Here is a 14,178-nt window from a genome sequence, read left to right as displayed (position 1 = left end):
GGTTAAAGCATGCTTGAAACTCCCGAACAAGTTTGTAAGTACTTTTCCAGAGAACCCCTTGCCCAAGAAAGCTTACGTCGGTCCTCCGCACAGCAATAACCTGCACCACTGAACTCAGAATATCTGATGACGAGCTTTCCTCAAGAGAGATTTGATCTTTTGCTTGTTTGCCCTCCATGGGAGTATGTTGTTGAACTGTGGCTCGGGGATGCGGTGAGTTAGTAAAGGAAGGAAGTGAGAGTTTTAATTTTCCTAGTTAAGATTCATCACCATCCCTTGATACCACTGTACCTAAATGTAGGCTGTCTTCCTGTGATGGTTAGATTTTGGTTGGTTCTCAATGATCTAGACCCACTGGTAGTTTGTGTAGAGAATCAACAGGTGACCGCTTTGCTTGGTGCATGTCATGACTCTGGTCTGCGGCAGGAAGTGACTCTGGTCTTCTTGGAGTGGGCCTATTCCCTTTGGTCAGCTTTTCTACCTTTACTGCCTATAATGACTTTTTCTCACAACTCTTAACGGCTCTTTCTTCAACCCTTTTCTTAGGGGAGAAAGAAGAGATGTAGTATAGCACCACCCTGCGGGAATTGGTACTGGGGAGACCGGTGCAAGAACATGACAGTAGAAGACCTACTTCTACCATTGTCAGTGATAAAGTCCTTGATCTTGACCTACCCAGTTTATGTCTCCTGCCAGAACCCCTGAAACTATGGCCAGCTAAATTGTTACTTTGCAAGTTGGGTAAACTCTTGACTCTTTATGGTTCTTGACATTTCTTGTATAAGACTCCCTGTGGCCTAATTTCTTTGCCCACCCATTAAATATGGGTGTTTCCCAAAGATCTGCTGCTGGCTTACTACTTTTCTCCTTGCTCATCCTTTCCTTGGGTGATCTTATTTAGTCTTATATGTGGTTCTAAATGGTAGAAGATGCCTTGCAAATCTGCATTTCTAGACTCAAACTCTCATTGGAGCTCTGGACTCATATACCCAACTCTGATGCTCAGGGCACCTCAAACTTAACATGTCTTGTACTAACTACTTGTACCTGCCTGGGTCCTCACCTCCTTTAGAATCTTTACCTCAGTTGGTGGTACAGTCATGTACCTGGGCACATAAGCTAAGTGATGGCCCTTGACTCCTATCCTCCTCTGAAAAACCCCACATTTTAGTCATTAGAGCCACTGATTTTCCTTCTTAAATCATTTTCATTTCCAGCTTTATTATCACTACTCCCAGTTGAGCCCCTCCTATGTGGTTCTTGGCCACAATAGTGTATTAGTCAGTGTTCTCCAGAGAAATAGAATTGTATGTGCAGAAAGTACATCTGTATCTATAGATCTCCAATAGAAGATAGATATTTGGATAGCTAGCTAGCTAGCTAGACTTATTAGAAAGGGTTGGATTATGTCATTACAGAGGCTTGTAAGCCCAATATCTGGTGGTGCAGGAGACCTAGGAATAGCTAGTATTTTAGTTCTGAGGCCATCAGGTAGGACGAAGCAATGTTGCAGATGGAAGACCACAGGCAGTTGATTGGGGAATTCTCTCCTGCTTGAGGAAGGATTGGCCTTTTTATTTTATTTATTTATTTATTTTAATAAATTTATTTTTTATTGGTGTTCAATTTACCAACATACAGAATAACACCCAGTGCTCATCCTGTCAAGTGCCCCCCTCAGTGCCCGTCACCCAGTCATCCCCAACCCCTGCCCTCCTCCCCTTCCACCACCCCTAGTTCGTTTCCCAGAGTTAGGAGTCTTTATGTTCTGTCTCCCTTTCTGATATTTCCCACACATTTCTTCTCCCTTCCCTTATAGGATTGGCCTTTTTATTCCATTCAGGCCTTCAACTGACTGGATGTAGCCCACACACAATATGGAAGCCATCTGTTTTACCCAAGTCCACCCATTTAAATGTTGATTTTACCCCAAAACACCATCATAGAAACACCTAGAATACTGTTTGACCAACTATCTGGGCACCTTACGGCCCAGTCAAGTTGACCCATAAAATCAACCATCACAAATAGCCTCCTAAATGGTCTGTTTTCGCTTTTGTTCCTTTCGGATTTGTCCTCTAAAGGCATCTATCCGAAAGACAAATCAGACCACATGGCTCTTCTACTTAAAATTGTTCAGTGATTCCATATTACCTCCAGAATAAAGTCCATACTGCTAACCTCAGCTAATACACAGAGATCTAGGATCTTGCTCTGCCCATATTGCTGCAAATTGCTTCCTTGCCATTCCTCACCTGACATATTGTGCTCTCTAGTGGCTTTTAGTGTTACAATTCCTTGGACACATAAAGCCAAGATTTCTGCTGTCCTTCTAAGTGGAATTCTTTCCTGCTCCCCTGGCACTTGGCTGATTCCCACTACTGACTGACACATAACTCAAGGAATATTCCTGGCTTTCTTTGATTCTGTGCAGAATATGGTGTCCATATTTTTACCATAGCTTTACTACACTTATTAGAAATAATATTAGAAATATTAGAAATATCTCAGTTTAATCATGGGACTGACAAACCAACCTCTTATAAGGCAAGAGACTGTCTAATTTATTTTGTAACCTCAGTGTCTGAATAGTGTCTGACATAGTGTTGCCTGATAAGCGTTGACTGATTCACCGACTGATTTGAAATCCATAAAAACTCCATATTGGAGTCGGATGGAGGACATAAAGGAAAACACAGATCTGCTTTAGTGAAAACAGAAACTAAAACAAAAATTAAAGGCACCATAGAGTTTTAGATTTTTGGGGAAAGTAACTTTAAGCAACTTGTAACAAGTCAAGAGCTTATTTTTGAGCATTAAGCATACCTATAAGGCAGCGTCTGGCTGGTTAGTGGAGCATATGAGTCTTGACCTCAGGATTGTGGGTTTGAGCTCCATGTTGGGGGCAGAGATTGCTTCAAAATAAAATCTTAAAAAAAAAAGAATACCTGTCACACCAGAGGCTACATGTGACTTTCTTCATCATGATCACAGGCCATTTCCTTCTCTGCTAAACAGCCAGAGAGTTGGGGTTATGGTGTAGCGATAAGCCTGAGAACCCAGGATGGAGAGAAGTGATTGTTGTCGCACTAGTGGGTAAGATCAGCTGACAGTTCAAAAAATTATTATTAATCATTATTATTGTTATTTTTGAAAGATTTCAGATGCCTGAGAACACTATAATTATTATTATTATTATTTTTTGTGGTTTGCACTTAATACACAGGCATTTTTTGCTGCTAGGCACTGTTTAGTCCATACACCATATTCTGGGCACCTGAAACCATGGCAACCATGATTTCTGATCATTTGTAGGCAATTTAATTTGGCTTAAACATTTAGATCCATTATTCTGCCGGTTATTTCTGAAAATGATTTAAAACACACTTCAACAGGCATCAATTTTTATTTTATTTTTTTCTGAACCATTAACATTATCTTTTTTTTTTTTTTTTAAGATTCTAGAGGTAGAAAGTGATTTGTAGCCATCAGGTTATCCATTTGCTTATGAACCATTTACTTAGTCTTTGAAATAGGGTTCAAAGAATTCAGTGTAGGGCAGAGATGGGTAGTATTTTTATTTTATTTTTAAAAGAGATTTATTTATTTATTTTAGAAAGAGAGAGGAGAGAGAGAGAGCAGGAGGGGCAGAGGGAGAGGGGCTTGGAGCTTGATGCTGGGCTCAATCTCACAATCCTGAGATCATGACCTGAGCTGAAACCAAGAGTCAGCCACTTAACCAACTGAGCCACTCAAGCGTCCTGACAAGTATTATCTTTTAAAAGAATTAATAACGCCCCTTTCTCATTTTCCTCTAAGTTAACACCATGATGAGCTCAATAGATTTTTTTTTTTTTTTAGGTTTTACTTATTTGAGAGCGAAAGAATGAGTGTGAGAATGGGGTGCAGCAGGGGCAGAGGGAGAAGCGGACTCCCCGCTGAGCAGGGAGCCCATGGGGGGCTGGATCCCAGTATCCTGAGATCATGACCTGAGCCGAAGGCAGGCGCTTCACCGTCTGGGCCACCCAGGGGCCCCTCAAGTACTTTCAAATCCTGAAATGCAAACTGAGATAAAGACAGTTACTGACGTACATGTGTGTTGGAAAGTAGGATGGTACCATTATTTTTTAAAGCTCTTAACTACAGGAATAAAATATGTCCAGTTTCTAACATCTCTGTACATCCAGAATCACTGTAGCTTCTTAATTTACAATAGCTGAATCATCTAGAGGTTATGAAGATTGGGGTCAGAAAATAACAGGCCGGGTTTCAATCCTCAAAGCTCAAGAGGAACTAATGTCCTTCACAGGTTTCTCCAATTGAAATCTAGAAGCTTCCCTTCATAATGACTCAAGATAAATTCCCCACATTTGTCAAAACTTGTGGATATATAAGGAAATTTTTCTTCTCTCCAACTTGAGAAAGACAGTTTTGTTTTCTCATAGTCAGTGGGTGGGGGAGTTCTAGTACTTCTTGTTGATAAAATATTTATAAGGCAATATTCTCGAAGTTGTACAATTGTGATGGTAAACACATTTATATGAAATTTAATGAGGCCAAGTGGGAGTGTAGTTAAATATCGTCTTGGAAATCTTGGCAAGTTACAACGGAGATTAAGATTCTAATTCATTTTAAAATGGGATTCAGTAATTTGTTATCTTTCAACCCTTTTGTAATTGTACTGGGGAGTCATACAAAAAGCACAAATATTAAGATTCCTTATGCCGGTGTTAGTTTGGCTTGTCAGTGTCTCTAGAGCTTCTTTTTCTTTGTTCAGATTACATACTTGGCTAAATGTTATCATTTGCATTTTGATATATACACTGGATTTTGTTAGTGGCAGAAATATCTTTATAAATAAATTAGAAGAAATTTTAAGATGTTTCATTTCTGCATGTAAACATCTGTGGGCACAAAAAGCCTGATGTTGTCAACAGAACCTTGATACTATGGTAGGGTTTTGTAATAAACAGTAGGGAAGTGTTAGTAATTGGGCAGACAGTGCAAGGAGTCTTGGTCTAAGCAGATGAGCCTCCGTGGGCCTGATGCCCTTTTAAGCAAGCTCTGTTGAGAACTGAGGTGTTTTTGTTTTTGCTTTTTTGGTTTTGCTTTGTTTTGTTTTGTTTTTTTTGTTTTTTGTTTTTTTGCTTTGTTTTGTTTTGTAACTTGCAGACCATCCTCTACATTGTAAGAGAAACTCATACCTTAAATGTAAAGTTGGCTGGTACAAGCCATTTAAGAATATTCTCTTTGATTTTTGAAGGCAGATTGTATGACAGACTTTTAGTCCTGCATTTTTATTTATTTGAAATATTTTATTCATTCATTTATTTTAGATGGGGAAGGGGAGAGCACCTGTGTAAGCAGGGAGAGGGAGAGAGAGTCCTGAGTAGACTCCACGCTGAGCACGGACCCTGATGTGGGCTTCATTTTTTATTTATTTATGTATTTATTTATTTAATTTATTCATGAGAGACACACAGAGAGAGGCAGAGACACAGGCAGAGGGAGAAGCAGGCTCCACTCAGGGAGCTCAATGTGGGATTCGATCCTGGGTCTCCAGGGTCACGCCCTGGGCCGAAGGCGGCGCTAAACCGCTGAGCCACCCAGGCTGCCCCATGCAGGCTTTAATAGAACCACCTTCTTAAACCAGTATTCTCACATGGCAGTAGTAAACAGTCTTCTCAACCTTTATGTATTCTAGTCAACTGCATTTTAAGTGTTTCTTTTGTCTAAATACACAGTCAGATTTGCGTATTATTATCTCAGCTGTTCCAGCTCTGTCTCCCAGTCTTCTCTTTTCCCTACTCATGGTCCTGCTTCTGTTTCGCTGGGCTTGAGATTCCATTCCTGGCAGTGGAGGGAAGGGAGGGAGTTGCAGTATTTATACAGCATACGGTGTGGCTGCAGAAAGGCTGGTCCACTCCCTCAGTATCGGTTTTGCCCAGATGCCAGTGCCGCCCACCTATTGTTGTCCATAGCTGACTCTCTAGACCGGAGGACATGGAACATTGGCTCTTTTGTGTGTCATGGTGGATGACACATTCTGTGTCCAACTGGTACCTTTTGTAGCATAATGCAGGGGGTCCTATAGAGGCAGCATTGCTTTCCCTCCCCTTTTTTCAAGTTTTTGCTAATGTGGTCCTCTTCATTCTTTTTTTTTTTTTTTTTTTTAAGAGAAGTAAGCCTTTGTTTTCTTGTTTCACAAATAAAGTTGGCTGAGTTGATTACTTTTCCATGATTAGCCAAAGAGACCAATCCTGCATCATCCTCCAACTCCTACGACTCTTCCTTTGTTTCAGCCTTGGCTGCGACTGCGGCAGCAGCAGGTGTGACAGTGGAGGTAGTGGCCACGGTGACAGCAGCCAAAAAGGCAGATGGGTCAGGAAGGCCTTGACCTTTTTAGCGAGTGGGAAGGTGTCATCAGCCTCTGCGACAAAGCCAGACCTGCTCGTATCTATTAATGATGGAAAGGGGCACTGACGCAACGGTTGGGTAACCTACCTGTAGACATACGCTGACAACGTTGTGGATGCCCTCCAGGAAGTGAGAATGCAGTTTCCTCTGTGATGTCAAGCACTTCAGGGTTGTAGGTGCTGCCACTGTCACCCACATGCTGGATGATCGACTCAAAGGAGGAGGGGGGAAATGTTCAGCATGTTCAGCAGTGTCGCTTTGCTGGCTCTCATTTTGTCTCTAGTCTTTATCAGCTACAATTCACTAAGGATTTCAGTGGTACCCCTAGAGATTTTAGTGGCGGTGTAAAGCCTGGAGAAGGAGGCCTTCTCGGGCCCTGGACCGGTGTTCGAGGCTGGCACAGTGACTTCACACAAGGCTATGGCACCAGCTGGCACGTTATTGGCCAGCAGCATGTCCCTGAACTCAGCAAGGTCTTCCTTGGTGAGCACAAAGCCCCCATTCCACCAATGCGAGGCTGCAGGTTCTCCAGATGCCCTTGGATGGCCTTGTGCATCATGGTGGTCTTGCCCATCAGCATGACAGCCTTCCTGTGGGCGGACATGAATATGCTGCATCTGCTTGAAACCTACAGTGAGTGCCTCTACAGTGAAACATTTTGAATAATCATCCAAAAGTTGGATGATCTTAAGGAAGTAGTGGGACTCCCAGCTTGTCCTGACCCCCGAGCATCACGGTGGTATGTCAGGGATGGCCACATAGGGTTTAAAGACAATGTCACTCTCACGAGGATGCCTGTAGAGACCTCTTCATTCTTTGGGTGGGCCTCCTTTGGGGAAAGCAAGCTGAATCATCTTACTAGATACTTTCAAGTGCCTATTCTAAGTTCACAAAAAAACTAGAAAGCCCCTGTCCCTCAGACTTGCTGCTTAGGAAACCAGAGGTGATGTTTACTTGTTCCTTCTCCTCTCTGCTGACCCTTTTCCCAGGCTTGCCCTGCATCGGCATACTTCTAGGTCTGCTACTCACTTCAGAAGTGGTCGGCAATCCTCTCCATCCAGAATCACCCTCACACTTCTGGGGAGATGCTCTGAGGCATCCACTCTCCCCTTTGGGTTACAGTAGGGAGTGGGGAGTGGGTGTCCCCAATATGGTTTCTACTTTTTTTCTTTAGTATGATTTTTCCAACTTGCTGTGTATTTTGTCCTCTAGAAGAGAAGGAAAGGAACATAGAATAAATCTTCATGTCCAGTCCTGACTGTTTTTATTCTTACAAGTAGCTAGATGTGCACTGAATAGTTTGTAATCTGAGTCTGTGTGTGTGTGTGTGTGTGGGGGGGTGTTGTTTTGAAAGTAGAGAGTTGTTAAGGGGAGGAGGGAAGCAGAAATCATCACTCTTTGTTTCAAGTTGCTAAAAATGACTCATGAGAGAGAAGAGATTCGATGTAGGAGAGGGGAGAGCGTTGCTGGAGTGATTCTTTAAACAGGAAGGGGGATGGTAGCCGGTGCTCTGTTGGTCTGCCTGCCTGGACCTTTTGCGTCTTGCCTTTCAGGTGAAAGTTTCCTGCCTTGTTTACTCTTTCCTGGTTGTTGCTTTGAGTGTTCTGAATAATGTAGCCGAGTGTTTCATGAAGGATCAAAGAAGGTCCAAGTTTTGGACTTAGATTTTTTCACAACAGCTTTGATTGTGAGTTTAAAGTAGGATATTCAACCAGGAAGAAGCAATAACAGCTTATGGATAATTGTGGTTATGTTTGTATGTTGATTTGTTTTCCTAAAAGAAAACGCAAACTTCTCCCATAATGGTAATTGTTAGTGTTGGAGTTGGGAAAGCAGTTGGGGCATGGCCTCAGGGTAAGAATAGAGGACCAGAGGGTCAACCTCAGAACATCACGTTGAAGGATGTCATCACTACTCTCTGAACGTGTAAATCATACAGCAGTCTTTCCTGTCTGGGATGAGCATGTGCATCTGTGCTTTGCTTTCCAAGAATGAAAGTTACAAGGGACGCCTGGGTGACTCGGTTGACCGTCTGCCTTTGGCTCAGGGTGTGACCCCGGGGTCCTGGGATCAAGTCCCACATCGGGCTCCCTGCAGAGAGCCTGCTTCTCCCTCTGCCTGTGTCTCTGCCTCTCTCTGTGTGTCTCTCATGAATAAATAAAATCCTTATGAAAAAAGAATGAAAGTTATGCTTGTTTTATAGCTGCATAAAGCTTGACCTAGTTGAATATGCAGGTACCTGCTTGAAGATACTGTTCTATAAAAAGGATCCCACTCTGAGCTCAGAAAGAAAGGGGTAGGAAATCTCCTTAGGCTTCAGAGGCTGAAGGCACAGAGTTCTTCATAGACTATGGAGACGTATCGGGAGTCAGAAGTGGGCTTCTCGTAGTGGAGCATAGGACAGGCCAACAGAGCTGACACCAGAATGTTAGGAAGACACATTTGGGAATATCCAGTAAAGAAAATGGCAATGTTAGGAAACCTAGCAAGAGACAAAGATATCCAAGTGGAATGAAAGCGAATGTAGGCAGGAAGCCCTGGCGGGGTTGGAAGTTGAAGACCAGAGGGGAGCGTGGAAGAGAGCAGAAGATAATACCAAAAAGGGGCCAGGTGTCCAGTGGGGAAGGCACGCCTGACAGGTCTCACAGGTGGAAACAAAGTGTTAGCTAGAAGCCTCTGGAGACATTAGAAGTAAAGTGGTCAGGATCCAGGCAAGAAGTTCATTGACACTTACGGGGCATAGGAAGCAACCAATAACATGAGCTTAAGGTAGGATTCCAAGCTCAAAATATTCTGAGACAGAGACCAGATACAGTCTTGGTGTGATGGATAGAAATAGGTTAATGTGGCTAAAGTGAGTAATGGGGTCAAGCTATTCCAACACTCGGCTCTCTGGAATATTTTACATGCACACGCAGACGCAGGGAGGACTGTAAAGAACAGAATGCCCACAAAATCTCATAGAAGTAGAAGGAAAATATCAGTAATTTCATTCTATTTTTGCTTCTGTATGCTTTCTAAATGGTCTTCAGTGAATGTTATTTTAAAAAATATTAATATAAAAATGAAAAACAAAACAAAAAAAATGAAAAACAATCGACACAAATGAATTGCAGGGTACTTGCAGAGAGTTTGAGATTTGGTATTTTGTTCGGTGACTGGTGATGGATCCTGCCTAGAAGGGGCACAGATGCAAAACTAAATTATTGCAGGACACAATAAATTCTCTTGGAATTGTAAATTTCCATATCCAATCTGCGGGCCTTTTATCTTCTAGGGGAAATTTCTCAACGGACTGATAGAACAGCCACTTTCTTCCAAAACCGTCATTTAGGTTGGGTCTGTCTGGGACAAGATGAAATAAGATTTGGAAATTATTGAACTGAGGTGATTAATTGGAAGGATTCAAACTGAATAAATTAAGATTGGACCCCAGTCCCTGTACTCAGCTGGATACTTTTTATTGGCCGATTGAGCCCATAATGGGATAATGGAATAAGAAGAATGTTGGGCTTTGTTTTTTAGTTCATTTTGCAAATGAGAAAAGCCTTAGGCAAAATTCCTTTTGTTCTTAATGCCAAAATATTTCACCATTAACCCAACATAAAATGTATTAGATAATAATTTCTAAAAAACACTGGACCAATAAACCTTGTAAAATTTTTTTTTAAAAAATCTTGTAAAATTTAAAAATGTTTCCTGTCCCAAATACTTTCATTAACCCCCAATGATAAAAGTAGAGCCAAAGATATTAATAATGAGAAGATAAACAAATCTTTCTCAGAGCTTTTATTCATACCTCAGGAATTGGGTTATAAGAAAATAAATATTTGGTTACATGAATGAAATCGACTATTCAAGTGTATCACACACACATGTACGTGACTAAGTACAGTTCTCTGGTCCAGTTGCAAAGTCAGTTTGAATAACTGTCATGATTTTAACTTGTTCTTGTTCATGTGTGTCCTCTGAATTTTGGAAAGGCACAGTAGCATTAGGACAATAATTGGATGGCTTGGCTATAGATTCCTTGGATGTTAGATGACTCACATGCTGTGTCTTTAATTAATGCAAGCCAGTTGTGTTTAGCAAGGGATAGCAAATGGGCCATTGTCATGTTTGGTAGAGTCATGCCACCCTTACCCACGGGTTGGGTGGATAAAGGTCACAAAGGAGCCCCTAAGGAATATGATGATGCTAAATGGACCCTAAATGTGCTCTTCCCCACATAAGCACCGATTGAGGTTGTAATATGGAATTTATCAGGACTCTGCTAATTACAAATCCTTTCCACTCTTTGCTAGAGTAAAATAACGAACCTCGTTTAATACCGTCATTAACATGCTGCGAGTGCAGTGTTTGCTCCCATCCACAGATACCCTCAGCACGACCCCCAGGTGGGCGGCGGACATGCATGTTTTCTGATTCGGTTATTTGCTTTGTCATGACGGCTTTGGATGAACTTATTCAGGCTGAATGGGATTTACTTGTTAAGAGGACAGGTCTGGGATGATTAGGCCAAAGCAGCTGGTTTTATTCATGTTTTCCATCTCTTAGTTCCACTTAACAGATACAACTCCTCATGAGGCCAGCCCAGAGGTGTAAAGTGCCATTTTTTTTTCTTGTTGGTACGACCATTTATCCTCTCGCATATATTTGCACAGGTTTTCTTGCTTCTAGATGGTAGTTGCGAGACTGCCGAAGTCACTTCTCTTTTCTGGATATGTGTGTGTGTGGACACTGAGCACCAGCATGCACAGCCCTCTGTGGCCTGGGCTCCCCCTGGGCTCCATCACTGCTCTATTGGTTCGGGTGCATTGACTGGGCATGGGCGCTGAGCCTGGTGTAGAGCCTGAGGCATTAGAATGGTTTCCCTAAACTTCCCTTCTGGAGTGGGGTGTCCTTTCCTTTTCTTTTTCTGTGTAGGGAAATAAGCTGCTCAGGCCCAGGGTCCGGGCTATGTGGACTCCCATAAAAGCCCTGGGCCCTTTCTGTGTGATCCTTTATTTTTTGTTCTAAGCAACTAAACAAGTTTGTCTTCATGCTTCCCCTGTGTCATCCTGCACCTGTCCATTAGGATCAATCACCAGATTCCCTAACCAGTGAGTGCAGGGTTGGCAGAGATGCCCACGATAGCTCCTTGTGGGATGCGTGAGCTGGCACCAGCTCACCACTGTTTATGGGTATCTCACACTTTGTGTGGTGTTCCCAATTCCAATTAAAAAGGGAGTCAAAATTCAGGGGAGTCAATAGTATAAAGGCGTACCTTGCCTAATGCAGTAGAAATGGCCCAGAAAGTTGCACCTGAATAGAATATTTATTAATCATAAGGGAGGTCATTATATCGGAGAAAACTATAGTGAAAAGTTTAGTAAAGCAAAGATTTAAAAAAAAAACATTTTTTCCAAATAAACCATGCCTCCTGATTTATTTAACTTGTACACATGGAGTTTACGTTTCACATTTTCTTTAAAGTAATATATGCCTATAAAACTAAAAAAAAAACGGTAACAGTTTTATGGGGGGCTGGGGCTGGAGCAGAGATCTCATGAGTCTTTCATTTTTTAGGTTGTCTCCTTCCCTTCAGATGGAAAGATGACTCATTTCTTTGGCAGCTTCTGACAGGTGCCCAGGAGTCACCTGCAAAGACATCGTGTTTTCCGTGGGGGAATCTGCATTTCTGTTTGGTCATGTGCTTCCTCTGTTTCTTGAACGGAGGCATAAGGAAGTAGCAGAGCTGGATTTGGGCGCTGGTTCTGCTCTAGATGGCTGCATGATTGGAACAAAACAGATGGCCTCTCTGAGTCTCCTTTTTTAAATCAATAAAACGAGAAGAGTCTGCTTAATGGTTGCTAATTTGCATCTAGTGGTGCAGTTTTAAAAACAAAAATAAATGTGAGTGTCCATCTTTGAAAACATTACCAAATCATGAATTTCTCTATTTATATTCAAATGCTAACTATGAAGGACACATGTGCATTTATGAAGGCGAATAATGGCATAGAACTGTAGGGAAACTTATATGTTTAATAGAGCTAAGCGATTCACGCCCAGTAGTGGCAAACTGCATTCCTGAGTAATGGTGGAATATATTTTCTCAGGTGATAGCTTAAATTCAGCTCTGTTGGGGCTTAATTAAGGAGTGCTGTCTGTAGTCATGAGCGACTCTGTGGAGTAAAATCACTGGAGAAATAGAAACGCTCCAGAAAGCAATGCCAGTCTTTGGCATTGGAGGAATAATCTGGTTGAGTTAGTTTGGGCTCTTAAATTTGAAGGAGATTCAAGGCTCTGTTGAACGGACCAGGGGTGAGTCCCAGTGGTGCTGGTCTGTTGGAAAGAGCCAGGGAAGTCGATTTTGTGTCTGGGCTGTTGGGCAAGTTCCCGAAACCAATTTTCTGCTGGAAACGGTGTGTATCCTTCTGGCAACAAGCTGCTTGAGCAATGAGCTGTCACATTTCAACGCAGAAACCTTTTGTTTGGCAATGAGATAATTTTAGTTCTTTTTCTATCAGGAATCTATTTAGAAATTCAGCATAAATGCATTTGGAGTATACTAGCCTCTTCATAGGGGAGCTGAGGTCCAGAGCAAATCATAATGTGTGGGTGTGTTCCTCCGTTCTCATCGGCACCTCCTTCCATATGCCAGGTTTAGATACAGGGAAAAAAAGCACCAAGGGCAACCTTGGAAGGTGGTTCCCAAAGCACAGTATGTGCAGAGTGCAAGGAAGCACATCCATCCTTTGCCTTACCAGTGGAGGTCAGAGAGTGATTTAGACGCTGAATCTGTAAAAAAATAAAAAAAAATAAAAAAGAAGCTGAATCTGTGTGTTTCGGTTCCTGAGGTTTTGTTGGCATCTACTGGCTTTTGCACTAGATAAGCTTTATCAGCCTTCTCAGCTTTAAACCACTAAGATACTAAGTATTATAAGGGATGTGCTTGTATTAAAATTGCTAAGAGTTCTACCAAGACAGACCATCCAATCATCTTTATTTTTATCTTTGGTTTTTATAGTATATAATACTGCTCATTTGTTCTTACATGCGACTAGGATGGTATTCGAGCACATTTTCTGATATCATTTGTGATACTCTATTGCTTATGCAAGGAAAAACGGACACGACAAAATTACACTGCTTTTCAGGTGGCTTAGATGCATGTCTTCTAACATAGAGTCTGTGTACAATATAATCTGAACAGAATCATGGTATCTTCCTTCCTTTCCAAGAAATCCCTGTTCACTTATCTTTATTTATGTACCAATAGAGAGCAAACTGCAGCTTTCCTTTACATTTCCTTTCATTTTCTCTGTTCACCTAACCTTTCAACAACCCTTTTGAATTCAATAGAGCATGTAATTATTGCACCATATAGAAACAGTTGGGGGAAACAAATGGCATAGTGCAAAAAGGTGTAATTTATGGTAGCAAGTCATCCAGAAAAACGTGGAAGGAATGTTCAACTTATTTTAAATATCTTAATACCATTGCCTTTTTTCTTTCAGTTGTGCACATTAAATTCTTCATGTGACACATGAAAAATTATTAAACACAAGCTTATATAAAAATCCAGCAGAAGTTGCTATAAAAATTAAAATGTTCCAATTTAAATGACAATAGGAAACCAGCAGGGTTTAAGGCATTTCTTTTCTTGGTTCAAATATGTGACTGTAACTAGAGTCTAGACATTTTCGTTTGTCAGCAGCTCAAAAAGCTTCTTATGTTCTTCAATCTTAGAAAGATACAAAGGTGAGATTCTGGCCT

At 41.6% G+C, this 14,178-nt stretch overlaps 1 pseudogene; it reads right to left on the bottom strand.

Annotated features, from left to right (window-relative positions):
* LOC121481878 overlaps positions 1-14,178 on the bottom strand; it is a 64,951-nt pseudogene that overhangs the window by 30,066 nt on the left and 20,707 nt on the right.

This window comes from Vulpes lagopus, chromosome 24 (genome assembly GCF_018345385.1).
Source record: "Vulpes lagopus strain Blue_001 chromosome 24, ASM1834538v1, whole genome shotgun sequence".
In the NCBI taxonomy this organism is placed as follows: domain Eukaryota; kingdom Metazoa; phylum Chordata; class Mammalia; order Carnivora; family Canidae; genus Vulpes; species Vulpes lagopus.
This window is presented reverse-complemented; position numbering and strand designations above follow the sequence as displayed.